Source organism: Ambystoma mexicanum, chromosome 3q (assembly GCF_040938575.1).
Source record: "Ambystoma mexicanum isolate Mex_15411 chromosome 3q, UKY_AmexF1_1, whole genome shotgun sequence".
NCBI classification, from domain to species: Eukaryota; Metazoa; Chordata; class Amphibia; order Caudata; family Ambystomatidae; genus Ambystoma; species Ambystoma mexicanum.
In genome coordinates, this window is record NC_090926.1 from 526,762,968 (window position 1) to 526,786,298 (window position 23,331).

The window sequence follows — 23,331 nt, forward strand, 5'->3', positions numbered from 1 at the left end:
TACTGCAGTAGTTGTTAAAGGTAGATTGTGACTTGTTAGCTCTTTTTAAAAGATTGTGAAGAACTCTGCAGTGGATTTTTTGGAATGCTTTACTGTGGCTACATTAACATTGGTAAATATAATGTTAGGTTCATTAGTAGGTGTGAGTTTGTTTTTGCACATTTTTACTTTTAGTTTTTGCAAGCGGGTCCTTACATATATTAGTGGTGACTGGTTTAGTTTTGTTGAGTGAGGCTACTAGCTGTTTTTTTTAATGTTTTCTATACATTGTTTTAGAGGTGGATGACTATATTGCTTGCTTTTAGTCATATTTGCTCTGTAATTGCGTTGTTTTCTACAGAGTTGCTTTTTAGTAGGCATTTTGTTTTGGCTTTTGGAAAAAAGAAGGTTTTGGTTGGAAAGTTGTGAAATAAATTGCAAATGGGTATCTGGGTGTGATTACAGAGATGAATAGAGTGTTTGGACCTGTTTGGATCAGGAGGATCCAGGGTCCGACCCCCTGCTAAGACAGCAGGTATGCTTGCACCAACATGTGTTTACACCCTCTGTCCCAACAGGCCATCCCCACCCTCTCTGGTCCCCCCGTGTTGTTCCCTTGTGCACCACCCCCTTCCTGCACACAGGAGTCTGTCCTGATACATTCTGGTTTCACCATCACCGTCTTGTGGCCAATGCTGGATTTTACTTTTATGGACTTCATTGATTCACGGTGCGTCACCCTTTCTCAACTCTCATGCTGGACTTCCTTTGCATCTTGTACTCATGGTGGTTTAAATATATATGCTATATTTATGTGGTAATGTTGCACTATTTTTAGTAAGAGAGGTTTTTTATTAATGAAGGTAGGAGGAGTTAATAACATTGTGTTATCGGTAGTTTACTAAAGTATGTTAACTATGTTGTTAGAACAAGTGAAGTATGAATAGTGTTGTTTTGGACATTAGAAGGAATAGGACAAAAATGGGTATGGGCTGCTTATTTTAATCAAAGAAGTGCTGGTTGTAATTTGGTGCAATGTATCTGCAATGCTTTGCATTGCTTTTGAAGAATAGGGAAACTGTGACTTAGTTGTAATGCAATGGTGGATTTTTGTTGCAGCAGTTTATGGTGAAGCGGGAGAATGGAAGACCAGGCTCCCGCCCTTCCCCCCTCGCGCTTGGCCTAGAGGATCACGGCCTAGACACCCGCCACGAGAGGAGTTTGCCTGTCTACCAGACGACCAAATACCCTGGTACAGGAACATACGGATGTGCCCATCTACCTGCCCAGCAGCCCGCCCTGTCCATGCCGACACCTGCGGCACGGATCAACTCGACTAAACCTACATGTTGTTAGAGATGCCATGACGACCTAGCCACGGTCAGCACACCTGTGCAAATATACACACCGGACACTCCCACACCAATTCACACGAAGAATATACTCAGTGCTATGACGTAGGCGACAGACATACTCACGGACGTGCATCTTTATTATTTTCCACATAGGCCCTCAAAACGCAGAAACGCAAGACGCACAATGAACTTATCTAAAAAGGCTTGCTCACGCTTCTTCTAATAGCCATGTACCATAATGAAGAATATAACGGACACGATACTGAGGATAAAGCAATATGATACCGTAACCTAAAGCGCTCTGCATCAAACGGTTCCACCTATGCACCAGGCCCAAGTAGGCCGCAAGCAAAAGCTTCCATGAACATTGAATGAGCAAGAACTGGGTTGCTGACCCTGCAAAATGAGCCCGGCTAAAGCACACCGCCAAGGGCACGATGTTGTAATCTCGCACGCTGCAAGCCAACGTCAAGGTCGCACCTGCAAGATAAACCAGGCACACAGTAGGAAAAACAATATTAATTATGTTGAATTTTGCCTCAAACACGGTCCCACCTCACGTGACAAAGCCAAACCTGACAAGATGCCAAGCCAAGGAGGAAGAAGATGCCTGAATCCCACGTTTGAAGACACAGGCTGATACAATTAAAAGACTCATTGGACATCTGCAGCAGTGGGAGTAGTCGACCTCCCAACATATGAATAGATCCTCACATTGTTTACACCTACCCATATTAAAACATTGTTGCAAATTACAGGTGCACCGCGAGCTGGGAACAGCGATAGTCCAAAACTGGGAGGCTCACGAGCGGACCAATCAGAACAGGGGACTCTTATCACTGACGCCATTAACATTGACCAATCCTCAGAGGTCTTCATGTAACAATTTTCATGTATCAAATTGAAGGGACAGCCCAGGTATACCACCTGACTAACCCTCAGCCACTAACACCGTTCTCTATATGTGCGCTATACTAACCCTACCACTCGAGTAACCAATCCAGAGTGGAAATAGGTTTTTTACTAAACTTTGTAAAATGACGCAAGTAGCGCGTCATACTAAGGTAAAAAGGGCCTGCGAGCCCCACGATTGTGTGGGTATCAGGACGGACGCGTACGTTCCTTGACCCATCCCTGCTGTTTTGTCTAATAAACAGCAGAGTCACCTTGCTTCTTGCGTGTGTCTCATACTCTATCTTTTTGGGTTATACGGGAGGAGTTGGGGCCTCCCTGCCCGGAGGTCTGCGGACCGCCCGGCCGACCCCGGCAGAATTCTCCCCCGACAATGGTGATTTATAGTACAGGTTGGGAAAGAAGAGTACTTTATATGTAAGGTGAAGTGTTGTATATATATACTGTGCCGATACACGCATATGTGTGACCAGGTGAACAATGTTGGAAGTGGAAGGGATATGTAATAAGTGAGGTTCGAGAGTGTCACTTTTATATGGAATGAAAAATGGAAAATGCTGAGCATTTAAATATGTTTGTTTTTATGGGCATTTTCATGAAAGATAAAACATGCATATGTGCATTTATATCAGCATTGTGTGTAAATTGGTTGGAAAAGAAAAACAGATGGAAAAGATGTGTACACCATTTCTAAGTGGCACTTGGAGTGTGGAAGTTTAATATGTTGCCAGTAAATGCATACATGCCAACATGATCCATTGTAACATGCAGGTGCTTATCAAATGTTGTATTTTTTGTTTACACTGTGGGAGTTGTAGTTGCAATTTTTCCATTTGGAAACTTGGACTGCAAGTCCCAGAATGCAGAAAAACAAACTAGGAGTGGATAAGCAGATATAGATTGGAATGGGCCATGCTAGCATGTATGCATGTATTGCTGCTTAAAAATGTTGTACACATCTTGTATGTCTGCTTTTTGTTTCTTTTACAAAGAAGTTACATACAGTGCTGCTATAAATGCATATATGCTAAATATGCATGCAGAATGCTCCTAAAAAAATGTTTTTGAACACACAACATTTTCCATGTTCCATTCCATACAAATGTCACACTTTTGAATCTTTCAGTCCGACCTGTTTTTTTTTTTTTCATTCTGAGGCTTGTAGTCAGTTATGTGATAAGAGAAGTGGAATTACAAGTCACAGAATGCAACGACAAAAAACAAGACTTGATGAGCACCTATAGATTGGAATGGGTCATGTTGGCAATTATGCATGTACTGCCAACATATTAAACTTCCACACACCAAGTACCATTTCAAAATGTTGTACACATCTTTTCAATCTGCTTTTCCTTTCTTTTAGAACAAAGATACAGCCAGTGCTGCTATACATGGACATATGAATCTTTTTTTTTACCTTCATGAAAATGCTTCTAAAAAGAATTGTTTTTAATTGCATAGCATTGTAAGTAACTACCACTTGATGTGAGCATGTGATGAATGCTGCAATACATGGCCTTTGATAGAGTGGTTAAAAAAGGGAATATGCTCATTGATAAGCTTATTACAGGGTAAGTGGCAGACATTCTGTGTATATACATTTGTAAAAAAGTTGACTAACTACTTTAATCGATATAAGCATTGCTAGATACGAATGTTGTTGCATCTGCAAGTAGAACTGTTGGAGCGTTTTACAGTAGTTTCTGATGCAGGTGGCTGTGAGTAACCGTAGGCATGTAGTGTGAGATTTCAGGAGTACATCTGAAGTGTTGAGCTGGGATGACAGGGTTACATGTAGAGTTTTGGGATGTGATTGGTGGATGTATATGTGACTGTTTGAAAGAAGCCAATGAGGGAGTGTTCCAAACATAAAAGTAAAAGGGTAAACAGGCTGCCCTGTCCTACAGTGGAGGTCATTACAACCTTGGTGCTAAGTGCACCAACTTTACCACCATGGTGTAAACTCTGTTTACACCATGGTGGATGGCGGATTTACCGCCCCATTCCAAGGTGAGTGGGGCGGTAAATCCCCATTTCCCATTTTCCCTTCCGCATTCCCATTTTTGCCCCATAGGGCATAATGGGAGTGGGGAAGGCGCTAATTACACCGCCGTAAATTACGGCGGCGTAATTAGCACCATGGCGGGTTAGCGCCATGGATTTTAACGCCTGCTAAAAGCAGGTGTTAAAATCAGAATCAGGCGTTAAGGGTTAACGGTGGCGTTAACCCTTAACGCCTGAGTTGTAATGAGGGCCAGTGTCTGTGGATACTGTGGTAGATTGCAGCCACCACACTTGCCATCTGGGTCTTTTAAGAATAGCTAGCATGGAAAGAGGACTTCAGAGACTGCGGACAGTCGTGGATGTCCGCGGACATCAGGGGGTCAGCCAATCAGGTTTCCTTCGTGTGGTGTACAGGAAGAGAGGATAGCAGGAGTTTTGTTTGGTGAGTGCACTGAAGATGGCTATGGCTATGGCTATGGCTATGTCTTTGAGGAAGCAGAGTGTATGTATTCTGGGACACTCTTGGGACCATTGGCTGAAGGTGTTTTCTATGCACTGAGGATTGTCTGAGAATTTTGATTTAGATGAATTTCAAGTTACAAGGTATGGAGTTCGAGAAATGAAGTGGCCATTTTTTCTCCTGTTTTGTGAGAATATATTTCACCTGAAGCATCCGGAAATCATTGTAGTTCACTGCGGAGGCATACAGTTCAGGCTATGTGATCAGTATTCCATTACAGTTTGCAATGAATGATATATTTGGAAACTTGTTGGAACTGTTTCCACATTCTAAAATAATGTTTTCTCGGATAGCTCAGAGACAAATGTGGACGCATTTTAATTTATTTTGTTAACAAATTTAGAAAGCAAGGCTCAATGTGAATACAGTTGTATTTTATTTATTGCGGGATGTTGGCATGACATCTTTTCATGATGAAAATATGTAATTTTATATTGTCAATGTTTTTCTAACAGATGGGGTGCATCTGACTGATGTGGGCAATCATATTTTTCTTAAGCAATGTATTGAAACAGTTTCTGTGAACACATACAATCTGGATTCAAGTATTCTTTAGCAGAGGTAAACAAAAAGGAAAAACATAAAAATAATTAGAAGCACTTTTTATGAAAGTTAGAAACAATTATTAAGTTCAGTAGAATATTTGTTAGTTTAGTACATAAAAACAAGCAAATAAATATATAAAAGTCAAAAAGAGAAAAAACAACTTATTTTAAGAGCCACCATTTTTTTATCAAATACAATTAAAATGGTCTTCATTCCCCCACGCCATGCCTGGAATTTTACAGGTGTCCACAGACTAACTCACTGTCCCCGGACGATGCAGACTACAAAGGATTCTGTGATTTTTCTTTAAAGTCTATTTTTTACCTTTGAAAGGTGGCTCCTAAAGGAACAATTTTTTTGTATTTTGTGATTCTGTATTTTTTTGGCTTTTTTGTTTATTATAGGAGAGGCAAGGTAAGGTGGTGGAGAAAAGGGAGGAATGTGAGGGAAGTAAAGAGTCTTCAGAGGGGAAGGTGAACAGGGGAAGATGTTGGGTGGGCCTTATATTTAAGGAAGGTGGCAGTGTTTATCATTCTCCTTGACTGCAGGCTCAAAAGCACTTGAAAACTGATCCCCCTGCAGAATGGTGCATCGCAGTACAAACATAGTACTGTGACCCTTGAAGGATACATGGCAACAGCATTCTGAATGACCTGAGAGGTGGCCGCGGGGAACGACTGCCCAGATAAGCATTTTGTGTGGTGGCAGGAGAGTTTGAGGAAGCTGGGTAGAGGCCATCAACTTGCTTTTCCCTGAGAAAGGAAAAGCCTTTCTGAGAGCACTCGAGTGGTTGGATCGGGTGTGGCAGTGCATGGAGGTGGTCCTGTCGGAGTGGGTTTCCCGTGACTGAGTATGTCCCGCACTGAGTGCATCTCACCTTGGCTGCCCGAGTCTTCAGTAAAACCCCAACGGGGTGAAATACCACCACACCCATGTCTCACTCTGGGCACAGGAGGTAGGTTCTTCCTCTACTTCATCATGCTCCTCCTATTCATCCTCATCTACCTCTTTGTTTGTTTGTTTGTTTGTTTGTTTGTTTATTTATTTATATAGCGCTCTTGACCCGGGGGTATATATGCGCTTTGAACATCAGGTTACAGGTAAAAGACAATAGTACAGTATTGATAGGGCATAGATAATAGTATTCAAACAATATACATAAAATTGGACATTCGGAGTGCATACATATGTGGTAGGACAGTTATTTGTTGGTTAACCAGGAAATGACCTTGGTTCTGAAGGGTTGGAAATTAGGTGTAGATTTAATATCCAGTGGGATGGAATTCCAGAGTTGTGATGCCAAAGTTGGGAAGCTGGATCCTCCAGCTCTTTTGAGGGAGTATTTGGGAACTGTTAGTTGTAATGAGTTGGACGATCTGGTGGTTCTAGTGTTCTGTCTTAGTGTAAATTTGTTCGAGAGGTAGGGTGGGGCAAGATGATTGAGGGCTTTGTAAGTAAGGCATATGGTTTTCAAGTCAATTTTCTGTTGGATGGACAACCATTTGCAGGCAGTTCTGGTGGCGGAGATGTGCTCCCTTCTAGGAATATTGAGGGCGGCACGGAGTGCGTTATTTTGTAGAACTTGCAATTTATTGATTACTGTTTTGTTGGCACCTACATAAAGGCTATTACAGTAATCCAGTTTAGATTGCCCCTGTTCCCCTCTCATGGCCCTCCATGTTGCTATGGTGGTTGGAGGAGGATGGCCATGACAGATACCAATGATGCAAATAAAGGTGCTTTGGAAAGCAGGTGACCCTCCTGATGCTCTCTTCTGGATAGTCAGATTGAGAATGACTAAATGTACTGGATGGGTCCCTTCAGAGGAACTCTCTGCAGACCATGCCGCAACTGTTACTGACTACAGAGTCAGAAATAGCCTTTGAAAAATTATAAACATGTTCCAGATCATATAAGATTGAGTCTAGGAGCTCTGGAATGGTTCAAACACCCAAGAGTGGCCAGAAATGCAGTTTTAAACTGTCCACGGAGCACAGACACCGTTTGCGGGCAGACCGTCATGCTGCACAGGTGTGGTCACATGATGATGTCCCGGGACGTCCACAGCGCAGACCGGCAGGCGCATGCATATGGATGTCCCTAAATGGGCGCGCTGTCCGCTGTCTAATTAAAAGTGTGTCATGCTAGACCAGTTTTGTTCCGGACAGAGTGCGATGTCCGTGGACAGCCCATGTTGAGAACGGACACCCCGGACAGTCGTATTATCCACTGACTAAAACAGAACAATATACAACATATTTATAATATACAAAATACATGTATTTATGAAAGGAATGGGTCATTGGTATGGGAAACAGAAATAGGAGAATGTGAACTTTCTATACAATGATCATCAGGGGAGGGAGGGAATGAAGTTTCATCAAAGCGTTCTTTATTTATACTTTGGGAATTTGATGGGGGAGATTACGTGGGGCAAGGTGGAAAGGTGAATTTTGGGCCCTGACCACCTCAACATGAGCAGCTGATACTGCAGATTGCAGCCAATTCAGAATGCATCACTGCAGCAAAGACGGTAAGCCCAGAAAGGGCTTGGGTCTCCAAACAATCATTTTGTAGAAGGCATGGTGGTGTGTGCAAAATCTTTCTCTTCAGCATTGCTGCCTTCCACTTTTGGTACCACAGACCCCTCCACCCCATTTTATGTCTCATGCTGTGGCTGTGTTTGTTGGCCAGTGGGCCATGAGGTTCCTTTGTCTGCAACCCACCTTCAGGATGAGCGCATTTTTCCAATGAGCCCTAAGTGCTATGCTTCCTGGCCCTGCCACATCATGATTGGTTGTCCTGCTGCACTTGAAGCCAATCAGTAGCTGGAAGGGGATTAGCTGTCCCCCGATGAAACTGCCCACCTTCCAAGGCCCTGTCTGTTCCTGTCCGGTACTGGCTGGGCTTTGGGGTCTCACCACTCCTCACCAAACTACTGTTATGCAACATGAGGCTGCATACCACATTCAGGTGGTCTGGGGTCTCGGGATCCCCCCTCAGCTATCACGTAAGTGTCGGCTATTGCTATACTGCCTGAAGCACCATCGACTCTGTGTCTGTGCCACTCCTGACTAACTCTCTAATCTATCTCTAAAGACACCTTTTCCATCAAGCATCAGGCCATAACACTTTTTCAACCTTCCTTGCCTTCTTACCTTCACTGCCTACACCCCTGTGTAATGTGTACTATTGTACTACTATACCTTTTCCCTAACAATTGCATTTTTTCTCTGTTGCATCCTGCATTAACCTTGCTGTTTCTCTAAAATCGATTTTAGCTGTGTTGCATCCTGAATTGACCTTGCTGTTCTTCTAAAATCAAATTTAGCTGTGTTACATCCTGCACTGACCTTGTTGTTGCTCTAAAATTAAATTTAGTTGTCTTGCATCCTGCCTTGAGGGTGCTGTTGCTCTAAAATTGAATTTAGATGTGTTATATCCTGCATTGAACTTGCTGTTGCTCTAAGATTGAATTTAGCTGTGTTTACATCTATTTAGATATGTTCACATCCCGCTTTTGCTGCCAGTCAGAGATTGCACTCGGATGTGTTCACATTGTTCATTGGCGAAAATACGGTGATTGGTTACCCCTGCTGCCCTCTGCTTTGATCTGTTTTCTGTTTCCTCACTACCTCAGACCCCATTGTCACTGTTCTGTTTTTCCCTTCTGCTCTACACCTGCTAACGCCTTTCCTTTTGTGTTCACTGTTTTCTGTGCTCATTACCTCTCCCCAGCTCCCATTGTTTTACTCCTTCTTGTGCCCTATCCCCCCCACCCCCGCCTACTGCTCTCCTCTGCCTCAGCCTGGTTATGTGTACCTCACCCTCTGCAGTTTGCTATGGTGCTCTCTATTTCTCCTATTTTCTCAAACTGCTTATCTGTTGACTATCCTTCACTGCTTACTAGGTCTGGCAGGAAGAAACTGAAGAAGTACATACTGGGCTCTTACCCAGGCCTTCCTATTGCAGACACCTATGTCACTTCTTCCACCAGAGAGACGCTCACTGTCATCCTCTTTGTCATTCCCTCACCGGACCTATGGGCTCTTCTCTCTCCTTTCTCTTTCTTCTTCCCTTCTTGTCCACTTCCAGGGTCATCATCAATGTCTATCGGAACCGAACCATCATGGTACAGGGTCCTCAACCCAACCTTCAACTCAATAATAGGCTGCACCCATGCCTTATCAACCCTTTTTCTCCTGCACCTTCTCCCCTGACATCAGCTCCTTGGCTCCCTGTTAGGCGGAAACCTGTGCAGTTCCCTCTGGGACCACTGCAAAAGATTTAGGACTACAGGTGTTTGGCAGTAAACCCACTTGGTAGCAGTCTGTACCACACAGATTCACTTGGTAGCTGTGGCTGAGCAGTCAGACTTCCCTCAAGAACAGTCAAGCAGTATGTGGAGTATACAATATAGGGCAATTCTCCACAGTAAGACAAGCAAACACGCAACGAGGCTCAGTGTAAAGATATTAAGGTATTTATTTATAACGGAACATCTATGGAAAACACTACGGCACTATCACGGCAAACACTTCAATCACAATTACTCTACGAAGAAGAAACAATCAATCCCCCTAACAATACTTCGACAAGTCTAGGTTCTACCGGCATCACTTATTTGCAGACAGAGGTGTATGCCTCAACCTAGATGGCACTCTAATATCAGTTAGGACGGGAGAGAAAAATAAGCAGGTCATGAAATCAACCCAGTTCAATACTTCACAGGAAAAAAATGCAAGGCAAGAAGGCAAGAACCACAATAGATCATAAAGTTCAGAGGACAGGCCCACTCGGAGAGAGGCAAGGCGATATGTCCCAAAAAGTCTCTTAGTGGAAATGCGTTCGAGTCTTTGTAGCAAATTGTTATCGGCAGATTGAATCAGTTCAGAACAATACGGGAGAAAACTTGGAGGCGACCCAGCGGAAAGGAGAGGATTAAGGCACCTAACTTGAACCGATCGAAAGGGAAGCCAGGCAGACACAGTACCTTGTTTGTGGAGGGCAGCTCCAGCGGGGGCAGTTGTTCCTGGTGGTGGATGCACATCGGGTCTTTGCCAAGAGTAGAGATGATCTCGTCGTCGAAGAAAAGTGAAGTCCGGTGCACCACCAGGGAAGAGACCAGCCGTGGAGTCCTCCGTCACAAGGCACCACCTTTTGGTCATGGTACAGGGGTAGTGGCTATCCGGTTGCCGAGGTGCTCTGCACGGGCAATTCGACCACTGCGTCCTGAGGCGAAGAAAAAGCAAAGGGGACTGGTTGTTCCCACCAGTCAGGGGAAGAGACTCTCCGGCAGGGAGATCTCCTCTGTCGTCGGGAAGTGGTGAGTCGGTTCCGCAGGGCTCCACCAGAGGTGTCGTCGTGCAGGTCGGCTCAGCGTTACCCTCGTCGGATTCTTAGGTCCTGTGGCGACTTCTCAAGATCCAGTCCCAAAAGCCCTGCTTTTATGCAGCAGACCCCCATTCATCCAGCCTAGCTGTCAATCAACACACGCTAAGTGGTGAGCGGGGAGGCTCACCGCTTGGGCCAATCACACCAGAGTGTGACCGGAGTTGCAAGGCAACTCTGTCCAGGGTGCCTAAACCCCCTCCCAGACCCCTGTGGTAACCCAGACAGAATGGCACCACTTTGGAGGGTCTCTGTACAGAGGCCCGCCAAAAGTGGAACAAAGGGCTCAACCTTTGGTTTAGGAGTCACAGAGATAAACACAGACGCCATTTTAAAAACCGAGTTCTGGCAGAAAATACCATCCGATAAACTTATTTAAGATAAATAGACCGGTGGTACGTTAGAAATTAACGAGAAAATGTATCAATCTCTAACAATGGGACGAATCCCATAGGGTTATGTTCGGGGTCGAACATAACAAGTAGTTTCCACTGCCACCAGCCAAAACTCGACGAGGGGGGATGGGACAGTGCCCCCTCGAAGAACAGATCCAGGAGTAATCGAATTACCCCTACTAGTATGTCCACAATAAGATGGTTTGTACTAGTTCTGTTAGTAAATTTAGGTCTAGTAAAGCCAATGGTGACTTTACATGCCCGGGGAGACAGTAGTCAGTCCCCGGGTATGGAGTCTATGGTGGAGGTCTGCTAGGATGCCCCAGTGTTACGGCACGTAGGGTGCGGGGTAACACACATAGAAAAACATATGAGACCCTATGGAGTAAAAGACCCCATAGCCCATAGAACACATTGACATTCAAAGGAATTACACACATTCATGTCCAAGAGTGGGAGGAAAAGAGTCTCACTCTTGGCAGGATGGAAAAAAAAAAACTCCAGAAATCCACCAAAGCTCCTGGGGGACTCACTAGGTTAGGAAATTCAGCCTAAACAGAGAATTCTCCCTAACACTCGCCCCCCCCCAGACTAAGGGACAGGAGGATTTAATCCACTCCTGGATGAATCTCATACCTCTAGTCGATGACATACATCCTAGAGAGACCATCAGGATTTTGGTGGTGACATCCTGACCTGTGCTCAATGGTGAAATCAAACTCTTGCAGGCAGATCGACCATCTCAATAGTTTTGGGTTTTCCCCTTTCATTTTCATTAACCATCTCAAGGCTTGGCAAAGAGCCTTCTTCAGGTTTTCAAAAGCCTGATTGCACTCCTCGTTCCATTTAACCTTTTTAGGAAATTTGGGCGAGGAGATGACATTCAGTGGAGAAGCTATGGTCCCATAGTTCTCTATGAAATTCCTGTAATACCCAGTGAGGCCTAGGAAGGCTCTCACTTGGGTTTGAGTAGTAGGTGTTGTCCAATTTTGCACAGCTTCAATCTTACTGAGCAAAGGCCTTATTTCTCCACCTCCTACCTCATGTCCAAGGTACACTACCTTACTCTGTCCAATTTGGCATTTACTCGCCTTTATGGTCAGATTGGCTCGTCCAAGAGCCTGCAAAACATCCCTCAGGTGGGTTACATTTTCTTACCAGGAATTGCTAAACACTGCGATGTCATCCAAGTATGCCATGCAGAAGTCCTCCATCCCATTCAGAACCTGGTTTACCATCCGTTGAAACGTAGCAGGTGCATTCTTCAATCCGAAAGGCATTACCTTAAACTGGTATAAGCCAACGGGGGTAGAAAATGCAGTTTTCTCCTTGGCATGGTCTGTAAGGGCTATTTGCCAATAGCCTGACGTCAAGTCAAATGTGCTGAGGAACTTGGCAGCGCCAAGTTTATCCACCAACTCATCTGTTCTTGGCAAAGGGTGGGCATCAGTCTTGGTGAATGCATTAAGAGCTCTATAATCCAAGCAGAATCTAAGCTCTTTAGATCCGGCCTTTGGTACTAACACAACTGGGCTAGACCATGGACTAGTAGAGGGCTCTATTACCCCGAGATCAAGCATCTTGCTGACCTCACCTTTGATGTGGGTTCGTACGTTTTCTGACATTCTGTATCCTCTGCTTTGGACTGGCAGACAGTCACCAGTGAGTATGTTGTGCTGGCCCCAAGGGGTCAAGCCTGGCGAAAGCGAGAACAGAGAGGCAAACTGATTCAACATGGATTTGCACTCTTCTTGTTGCTCGGGTGTCAGATTGGAGGAGAGATTTACTCCTTCAATTTTTTCGTCCAAAGGTAAGCCTCGGAGGAGATCCGGAAGAGCTTCACTCTCTTCTTCTTCCTCGGATGATGCTAGAAGCAACGCTCCTACATCGGGTCTTGAGACATATGCTTTGAGTCGGTTGGTGTGAAAGACTGTCGGAGCCTCCTTGGGATTGCCCAAGTCCACCAGATAGTTGACCTCTCCGAGTTTACCCACAACTCTGAAGGGTCCCATCCACTTATCTTGCAAGGCCCTCTGCCTTGTTGGGATCATAACGAGAACAAGCTGGTCTTGAGCGAACTCAACCATGTTAGCCTTTTGATCGTGCCAGTGCTTGACCAATGTTTGCCCAGCTTTCAAGTTATCGCTTGCTTTCGTCATCATGTGCGACATTCTCCTCCAGAGACCTATCACGTAGTCAGTCACTCTGACTGGCTTGGGGGAAGGAACACTCTCCAACCCCTCCTTAATCAGGGCCAATGGACCTCTGACGGGATGACCATAGAGTAGTTCGAAGGGAGAGTAACATACTCCCTCCTGAGGGACTTCTCAATAAGCAAAGAGAAGGCATGGCAGTAGAAGGTCCCACTTACGCTTAAGGGGTTCTTCTAAAGCACCTATCATGCTCTTCATGGTTCGGTTTAACCGTTCTACCAACCCATTGGTTTGTGGGTGGTAAGCTGTTGAGAACTTGTAAGTAACTCCACAGGTTTTCCACATGGCTTTCATGTAGTGGGACATAAAGTTTGACCCCCTGTCAGAGATTACTTCCTTAGGAAACCCGACCCTAGTAAAAATACCAAGGAGGGCCTTAGCCACAGCCAGAGCTGTAACAGTCCTCATAGGAATTGCCTCAGGATACCTAGTAGCATGGTCTACTACAACAAGTATAAACCTGTTGCCTGAGGAGGTTGGAGGATCAAGGGGACCAACAATGTCAATCCCTACTCTCTCAAACGGGACTCCCACAACTGGGAGAGGCACTAAAGGTGCCACATTCTTGGAGCCAACCTTACCAGAGGTCTGGCAGGTGTGGCAGCTCCTGCAGTGTTTTTCTACTTCGGCCCCCATCTTCGGCCAATAGAAGTAGAGAGAGAGCCTTTCCTTAGTCTTCTTGAAACTCAAGTGACCAGCCAAAGGAATCTCGTGGGCTAACTGCAAGAACTGTGGTCTGTTCTCTTGGGGTACTACAAGTCGTTTGTAGTCTCCAGGTGCAGACTCGGCCGGTTCACTGTAGAAGAGGCCATCTTCCCAGTGCAACCTGTATTTCCCAGGCTCTTGCCCTTCAGCCTGAGCTTCTACCTGGTGGCGAAGACCTTCCAGAGTTGGACATTCTCTCTGTCCCTTACTGAAGTCTGCCCTGCTGGGTCCACCTTCTGCCAGTAAAGACTTCAGCTCAGGATGGTCAACAGGATCCAGATCTCCAATGAGTTCCTGGCCTTCCATTAGCTCTTCCTCAGAGTCTAATTCTACCACACAGGGTTGTACCTCCCTCTCAGCCTCAGATAGAGCTGGAGTTATGGGTGTAACTTTGGACAACCGCAGGGAAGTCCGTGTTGGCTGCACTGAAGTGCTGGCTGCTGATTTCGGGATAGAAGTCTTAGGTTTCCCTTTCGCTTCTGATTTCTTGGAGACAGCTACCGACAATTCCAGTGGAGCAGGCGTGATCTCTTTCTTCATCATCTCCTGGAGAGTACCGAGCATTGGTCGTCTCTCTTGCGGGTCTGGTTAGCTCCTGTAACCGTTTACTAGGAGGTCTGGGAGTATGCGATACAACTCCGAGAGTTTTCAAATCGTTACCCAACAGTACGCGTCCTGGTACCTCACTCTGTATGCTGACAGGTATCTTCACAGTCATGTTGTTACACTGGATGAGAACTGGTAATTGGGGAAGCATCTGTACAGGCTCTCCAGCCAACTTGGTGAGGCGTTTGGGTGCCTTAGCAACATCCTCAGCCTGAAAAAACGATTTATCCACCACAGTTATGCTGGCCCCAGTGTCCCTAATGGCAGGAGTCTCCTGACCATTCACCTGGACACTGTCCTTATAATACTCTTTAGTATTATCGGGGATAGAATTATAGACATCTAAATTCTGTTGTTCCCACAACTCCAGAGATACTAAAGAAACGCTGGCTGAGACTCCAATGGGTTCGTCAGCTAGCAGTAGAAAGTTTCCACTTGCCATTTGGACTTCCTCCTCTGGAGCAAAGGCTAAGGAGACAAGCTGGACCCCTGAAGGTTTACCCTTACATCTGGGATCTCCTTTCACGTGGTCAGTCGAGCCACAAACAAAGCATTTACCGAATGCTTTTTGGAATGGTGGCTTGTTCTGACCTCCTTCCGGTTTGGCACCAGAAGACACACTATGCTGCTGTGGTTTTCCCGGTGGCTTACCCTTCTGGTTTTGTTTGGGGCCCTCTTTGGAATTTCAGTTATTCGAATTCTCTTTTGAGTCTTTTTTAGGCTGTTTTCCCTCATCCTTTTTCTCAGTTGCCCCAGAATCCTTATGAGTAGCCCTGTTGGCAACCCACAAGTCAGCAGCCTTAGCTAGCTTCCGGGAATCCAATTCCTTCGAATCAGCCAAGTGCTGTCTGAGCTCAGGAGAACAGGCATCATAAATAGACTCCAACATAAAAAGATTCCTCATACCCTCATAATTGTTCACTTTGTAACCCTTAATCCATCCAGTTTTTCAAACCTTCACTCACCCAGGTAGCCCAAAGGGTACCATCATGCTTTTTGATGGTTCTAAACCTTTTAAAATACTGGGAAGGGGTCTTCCCGAATCTAGCTATCAAAGCTAGTTTCACACTTTCGTAATCCGTCTTATCCGCCTCCCCCAATTCCATTACCACATCAGTCGCAACAGGAGGGAGCCTAGAGAACAACCAGGGAAGTAAAGCATTCCCGGTGATGTCCTGGAGCCCATGATTGTACTGAAACAGTTTTAACCAATCCAACACATCCAATCTCGGTTCATACATACCCACTAATTCCTTCGGCATCCGGGGTCTTTTGGGACTGGAGCTCCTAGAGGAACCAGAGGAGAGAGAAGCATTTTCTATAGACAACTTTTTCATCTCTAACTCATGATTAAGTTCTATTTCCCTGAGTCTTAACTCAGCTTGCTTCTGCTCAGCCTGGGCATTCATCCGTCTGACCTTGAGCTCTTGGTTTCGTTCAGATTGAGCCAAGAACCGTTTGTATTCTAATTCGAGCTTCATTTTTTCAAGTTCAAAATAAGCAGGGTTACATGTGGGACCTGGTATGGGCCCTGTAGGCACAGCTGGTAAGGCAGGTAGAGGAGCAGGGGAGACAGTATCGTTAGCCTCTCCGTCCTCGTCAGCCTCTTCATCGCTATCATCAGAATTACGATTTCGATCAACACCATCACTGTTATCTACAGTTGCTGGAGAAATTGGTTCCTCTGAGCCAGTACCCAGACTTTGGTTCACCAGCAATCTCTCTATTAGTTCTAACTTCTTGCCTCTTACAGAAAGATTCTCTTGCCTACAGAGAGCTCGCAAACTCTCAGTATTTTCACCTGACAAGGATTCTTGACTGTAAGTTTCCATCGTAGACATGTTTTTGAAAGTTGCTTTCTTTAGTGCTAAGCTTCGTGGTTAGTTATCCTAAAGTGTTGAAAAGCACTCTAAACTGTATACTCGATACAAATCCCACCGCTGTACACCAGTGTTAGGTGGAAACCTGTGCAGTTCCCTCTGGGACCACTGCAAAAGATTTAGGACTACAGGTGTTTGGCAGTAAACCCACTTGGTAGCAGTCTGTACCACACAGATTCACTTGGTAGCTGTGGCTGAGCAGTCAGGCTTCCCTCAAGAAGAGTCAAGCAGTATGTGGAGTATACAATATAGGGCAATTCTTCACAGTAAGACAAGCAAACAGGCAATGAGGCTCAGTGTAAAGATATTAAGGTATTTATTTATAACGAAACATCTATGGAAAACACTATGGCACTATCACGGCAAACACTTCAATCACAATTACTCTACGAAGAAGAAACGATCAATCCCCCTAACAATACTTCGACAAGTCTAGGTTCTACCGGCATCACTTATTTGCAGACAGAGGTGTATGCCTCAACCTAGATGGCACTCTCATATCAGTTAGGACGGGGGAGAAAAATAAGCAGGTTATGAAATCAACACAGTTCAATACTTCACGGGAAAAAAATGCAAGGCAAGAAGGTAAGAACCACAATAGATCATAAAGTTCAGAGGACAGGCCCACTCGGAGAGAGGCAAGGCGATATGTCCCAAAAAGTCTCTTAGTGGAAATGCGTTCGAGTCTTTGTAGCAAATTGTTATCGGCAGATTGAACCAGTTCAGAACAATACGGGAGATAACTTGGAGGCGACCCAGCTGAAAGGAGAGGATTAAGGCACCTCACTCGAACCGATCGAAAGGGAAGCCAGGCGGACACGGTACCTTGTTTGTGGAGGGCAGCTCCGGCGGGGGCAGTTGTTCCTGGTGGTGGATGCATGTCGGGTCTTTGCCAAGAGTAGAGATGATCTCGTCGTCGAAGAAAAGTGGAGTCCGGTGCACCACCAGGGAAGAGACCAGCCGCGGAGTGCCCCGTCACAAGGCACCACCTTTTGGTCGTGGTACAGGGGTAGTGGCTATCTGGTTGCCGAGGTGCTCTGCACGGGCAATTCGACCACTGCGTCCTGAGGCGAAGAAAAAGCAAAGGGGACTGGTTGTTCCCACCAGTCAGGGGAAGAGACTCTCCGGCAGGGAGATCTCCTCTGTCGTCGGGAAGTGGTGAGTCGGTTCCACAGGGCTCCACCGGAGGTGTCGTCGTGCAGGTCGGCTCAGCGTTACCCTCGTCGGATTCTTAGATCCTGTGGCGACTTCTCAAGATCCAGTCCCAAAAGCCCTGCTTTTATGCAGAAGACCCCTATTCAACCAGCCTAGCTGTCAATCAACACACGCTAAGTGGTGAGCGGGGAGGCTCACCACTTGGGCCAATCACACCAGAGTGCGACCGGAGTTGGCAAGGCAACTCGGTCCAGGGTGCCTAAACCCCCTCCCACACCCCTGTGGTAACCCAGACAGAATGGCACCACTTTGGAGGGTCTCTGTACAGAGGCCCGCCAAAAGTGGAACAAAAGGCTCGACCTTTGGTTTAGGAGTCACAGAGACGAACACAGACACAGCCATTTTAAAAACGGAGTTCTGGCAGAAAATACCATCCGATAAACTTATTTAAGATAAGTAGACCGGTGGTACATTAGAAACGAACGAGAAAAAGTATCAATCTCTAACAATGGGACGAATCCCATAGAGTTATGTTCGGGGTCGAACATAACAAGTAGTTTCCACTGCCACCAGCCAAAACTCGACGAGGGGGGATGGGACAGTGCCCCCTCGAAGAACAGATCCAGGAGTAATCGAATTACCCCTACTAGTACGTCCACAATAAGATGTTTTGTACTAGTTCTGTTAGTAAATTTAGGTCTAGTAAAGCCAATGGTGACTTTACATGCCCGGGGAGACAGTAGTCAGTCCCCGGGTATGGAGTCTATGGTGGAGGTCCGCTAGCACGCCCCAGTGTTACGGCGCATAGGGTGCGGGGTAACACACATGGAAAAACATATGAGACCCTATGGAGTAAAAGACCCCATAGCCCATAGAACACATTGACATTCAAAGGAATTACACACATTCATGTCCAAGAGTGGGAGGAAAAGAGTCTCACTCTTGGCAGGATGTAAAAAAACAAACTCCAGAAATCCAGCAAAGCTGCTGGGGGACTCACTAGGTTAGGAAATTCAGCCTAAACAGATAATTCTCCCTAACACTCCCTTGCCACTTCCTAACCACCCTTCTACCCTCGCCAAGGCCTCCTTGCTGAAGCAACCCACATTGACAACCTCATCAGCCTGCTCCTTTTTGGTGAACCTGTCACCCACTAACACCATATCTGGGGCTCCCTTGCATCCTGTGCATCCATTGAGGTCCTGGCTCGCTTGCCGGCCTTGACTCCGCTGACTCCTTCTATCTCTGTCCCTCAGACACTCTGGCCACTTATGGGGGGGACCACTCTCCCTGCTACACCCATAATTGTAACCTGCTCCACATTGCCGTTCTTAAAACTTGCTCAGCTGCAAACACTCCACTGATATCTGCAAAATCCATGAACTCCTGGATCTTGATTTTCTTGCCCTCACTTAAACTAGGTTCAAGGATAGCTCTGTCACAAGTTATTGCACACTTCTACCGGAAGGCTACAAGATACTCTCTCTGACTAGACCAAACAGACCAATCGGGGGGAGTAGCAATGATCTTCCCTGAGTTAATTCATGTGTCTGTCTTTCCCACTCAGACCTACTCATCCTTTGAGTGCCTGGTCTACAGGCCCCCTATCTCTCCTAGCTCTTCACTCCTGCTGGGCACCTTCTAGCGGCCACCTGGTCTGCCCTCCCTCTTCCTGGGAATAGGCTGACGTGTCCTCCACTCTCCTTTCCTCCTCTTCTGAACTCCTCCTACTACGTGATCTCAACATCCATCTCAACACACCTTACTCCTCAGGACCTTTCTGCAATGTTTGCGACTCTCTCTCTCTTTCCAGTTTACCCTCTATCCCAATGCACACCTCTGACCACACCTTGGATGCTCTTAGCTCAACCGACATCCCTCTATCTATCCCTCTCACAACCTCTCTCTCCTGTACATCACTCTCTTCTCTCTTCTCACTTGAAGCTCTCTTCTCCTGCTAAATTGGTAAGCCCGGCACTGCCTCCCATTTACAAGGTCATCTGACCCATGAAAACAGTGTCAGTGAATGATTTTGCCTCTACCTACTCTGCTCCTTCTACTCCTGCGGTGGGAGGGTGTGAGTCACCCTGACACAGCCCTCTTTAACTTTATCCTCTCTGTTTCCAACACTTTTGATATTCTTGCCCCTGTCATCAGGGCATGACTGAAGCCTACCAAAAAGTGCAACTCTTGGTACGACTCAGAACTGACTGCCCTTAAACTCAAGTGCAGGGCAGCCAAATGGAAAGGGGATTCCTCGGGCACACCCTCTGTCAATCTGGGCTGCTGCCTCCTTTAAAAGAAGTATAGACTCTGCATACCCTTCAAGAACAGAGTCTTCATTTAAGGGCACATCTCTTTTGCATCCAATAACATGGCAAAACTTTTCAAAGTCTGAAAGGAACTAGCCAATCCTGACGCAGCCTCTTCCATTATTTCACCCACCCAGGCCCTTTTCTCAGCGCTGGCTGCACACTTCACCTGAAAAACACAGGATACCCTAACCTCTCTCCCTCCTTCACCACCAGATGCATGGACATCTCTTGTACCTACCTTGTCTGATCTATGAAATCCTCCTCCAAACAGGTGGACCCCTGTCCCTCCAAAACCATCAGGACAACACTGACTCTCTTGCCCACGCCTGGCCTGACCTCTGCAACCTCTCGTTCACCACTGGAGTTTTCCCCACTGCTCTTGACCACTCTCTTGTGCACCCACTCCTCAAAAAATCCTTCAGCTGATCCATCCATTCCGGCAAACTATTACCCAATCTCTATCATTCCTTTCCTAGGCAAACTGCTGGAGAAGCTGGCTATTTCTCAGTGTATCCTCCACCCAAAATCTGTTGGTTTCTTCCATGAACACCAGTCTGGCCTTAGAGCATCTAGAGGTACGCAAGTCAGCCAGTCCAGAAAGAACGGTGGTGGTAAATCTGCCACCATCGTTCTTTCCGGACCGGCTGATTAAGAGTCCTGCAGGCGGCAAGTGTCATTCCCACCAGGTCTGACCTGGCGGGTTTAACACCACCCGCCTGCAGGCGGACATGGGAACACCGGCACCATTACATCATTGTGCCTGTGTTTCCACTTCCCCATTCCCATGGAGTCCTATGAACAGTCCTATGGGACTCCATGGGAATGGGGATTAACAGAATTCCGCCTCTGGAATTACCGGGTCACCGGGGTTGTAATGCTGCAGTGATTCCGGGAATCACAGAGGCGGAATGGTAATACGAGTCCACTGGTAATCTGCCAGTTTTTCCGGCTTGGTTACCGCCGGACTCGTAATGAAGCCCAATGACTCCATGGCTACTGCTGCTAGCAGAGGAGGTGGCAAAGCTTGTCAGGGTGGAGGATATAACCACTGCTTATCAGCAAACTCTAAAGGAGGCCTTTGACAAATTATCTCCTCTTACAACTAAGAATAAGGTGGAGCAGAAGGCAAATTCATGGTTCTCAATGGAGCTGCAAAAACGGAAGTCTGCCAAAAGCAAGTGCTTCGATGCATGGAGATCGTCTCAGGACGCTCAGGAATTGGAATGCTATGAAATGGCAGAAAACTAATTTAAAGAAGCAGTCATTGAAACTAAAAAAGGTTTGTTGGTGAGTATTACAAAAGCAGAATTTGAAACTAAGGAACGCTTTCAGATTCTGAAAGCACTCAGGCTCTAAGAGATGTTGTTAACAAAGATTCCACTTGGTATTCTTCTATTCAGGAGGTCATGATGGGCAAGCTCAGTCTAATAAAGGGAAAGATTGAAAACAGCAACGATACCGGTGGCTTTAATGAAGTGCAGCCAGGAGGGACCAATCAGGTGCCTAAGGTGATAAAAGCAATTCAATTTTAGTCCTATCACAGATGATGAACTGGCATGCTGATTGCTAAACTTAAACCCACGAGTTGCAGAGGGGACATGTGCCCCACAATTGCCATAAAAATATGCACACCCATACTGATTTGTTCACTCCGTAAATTTGTCAATGCCTCATTGAAACAAAATATAGTACCAACCAAAATCAAGAATGCATGGATTACACCTTTGTTAAAGAAGCCAAGCCTGTATTAAAAAATGCCATGCAATTACCAGCTGATTATGAATACTGCTTTATTGTTGAAAATCCTGGACCGGGTACCTTATATTCAAATTGTAGCCCATCTCAATGCTCAGGGGATTTTCAATAAATGGCAATCTGGCTTTAGGCAGGGCCATGGGACAGAAACGGCCATGCTGGATCTGAAGTCAGGGCTCCTGCAGATCATGAATAATGGGCAGATCACAATGGACATGATTCTGGATTTGTCCGTGGCCTTCGACTTGGTGGACCATGAGTTGATGGCAGCCAGGTTGAGGCAAGTGGCGGGTTTCTCAGAGAATCCTGCCCTGTGGATAAGATCCTTTTTGAGTTTTCGCTGGTGTAGGGTTTGTAATCAGGATGCAGAGGCACACTGACCCTATTGATATATGGTGTGCATCAGGGAGCTTGTTTTTCTCCATACTTGCACAATATGTTCATGGTACCTTTTTTTGATCTTTTAGGAAACATGGGATTGGCTTCATAAATTATGCGGATCATCCCATTATCTGGCGATCACTATGAGGATGAAAACAAAATCAATAAGATCTATGATATCATATAAAACTGGATATTAAATAATGGTCTAGTGCTTAATAAGGAAAATACAAAGCTAATGGTGGTTCGCACGAAAGGAAGCATTTGCATATTGGGTCCAGAGTATCGTACATTTTTAGTGGCAGGTTGAGACTAAGACTAAGGAGTAAGTAAAAACCCTAGGGGGCTATTCTGACCTGCAGCTGAATATAATGGCGCATGTGAGAGGATTAGTCTCCCCTGCTGCCTACTATATTACATTGTTTGCGCAGCTCCATCCTTATATATCTCAAGCCCACTGTGAAACCATAACAAGAGCTATTATAGGGTCAAACAGGTATTACTGCAGTAGCTTTCTGGTTTGGAACTCCAAATCAGAATGTGCTGGACGGCAAACAGTGCAAAATGGTATGGTCAGAGTAATTTTAGGACTCAAGAGGCGAGATCATGTGTCAGAAGCAAGGCACAACCTACATTGGTTACCAGTAGAGGCAAGCATTGTATTTCCCCTCTTGCTATTCTCGCATAAGCGTCTGATGGGCTCAAGCCCATCATACCTGAGTGAAACTCTAACGTATACGTGCCCGAGGTCGAGTAATACGAATCAGCTTAAAATTCCATCTGGCAAACTAACAGTGTTTCAGAAATGTGATTTTGCTCTGGCTGCTCCTACAGCTTGAAATGCTATCCCACCGGATTCACAGGAGATCAGGTCCACTGCTCAGTTTCGGAAAAATCTTACAACATTTCTATTCAGATAGATTGTCCATGTCTCGCTGGGGGATTGTCACTTTTGATCTATCTTAGTAGACTGCTGCAATAGTTCTGAGGTTTGTGTTATTTGTTGTTTGTCTGTTGCGCCTTTAAGCCTTAGGGTCATTTGGTGCATGGTAAAAATGTAGCAAAGTAAATGTAGGTAAAGAACTGCCACACCCATGATTATTTCTGGGGACAAGAGATAAGCATTTCCTCTATCTCATCTTGCCGGTCCTCTTGATTCTTCACTGCATTATTGTGCTTTTCCATTGTCTAGGCCTTCCAACTGGTGATGGTGTAAAAC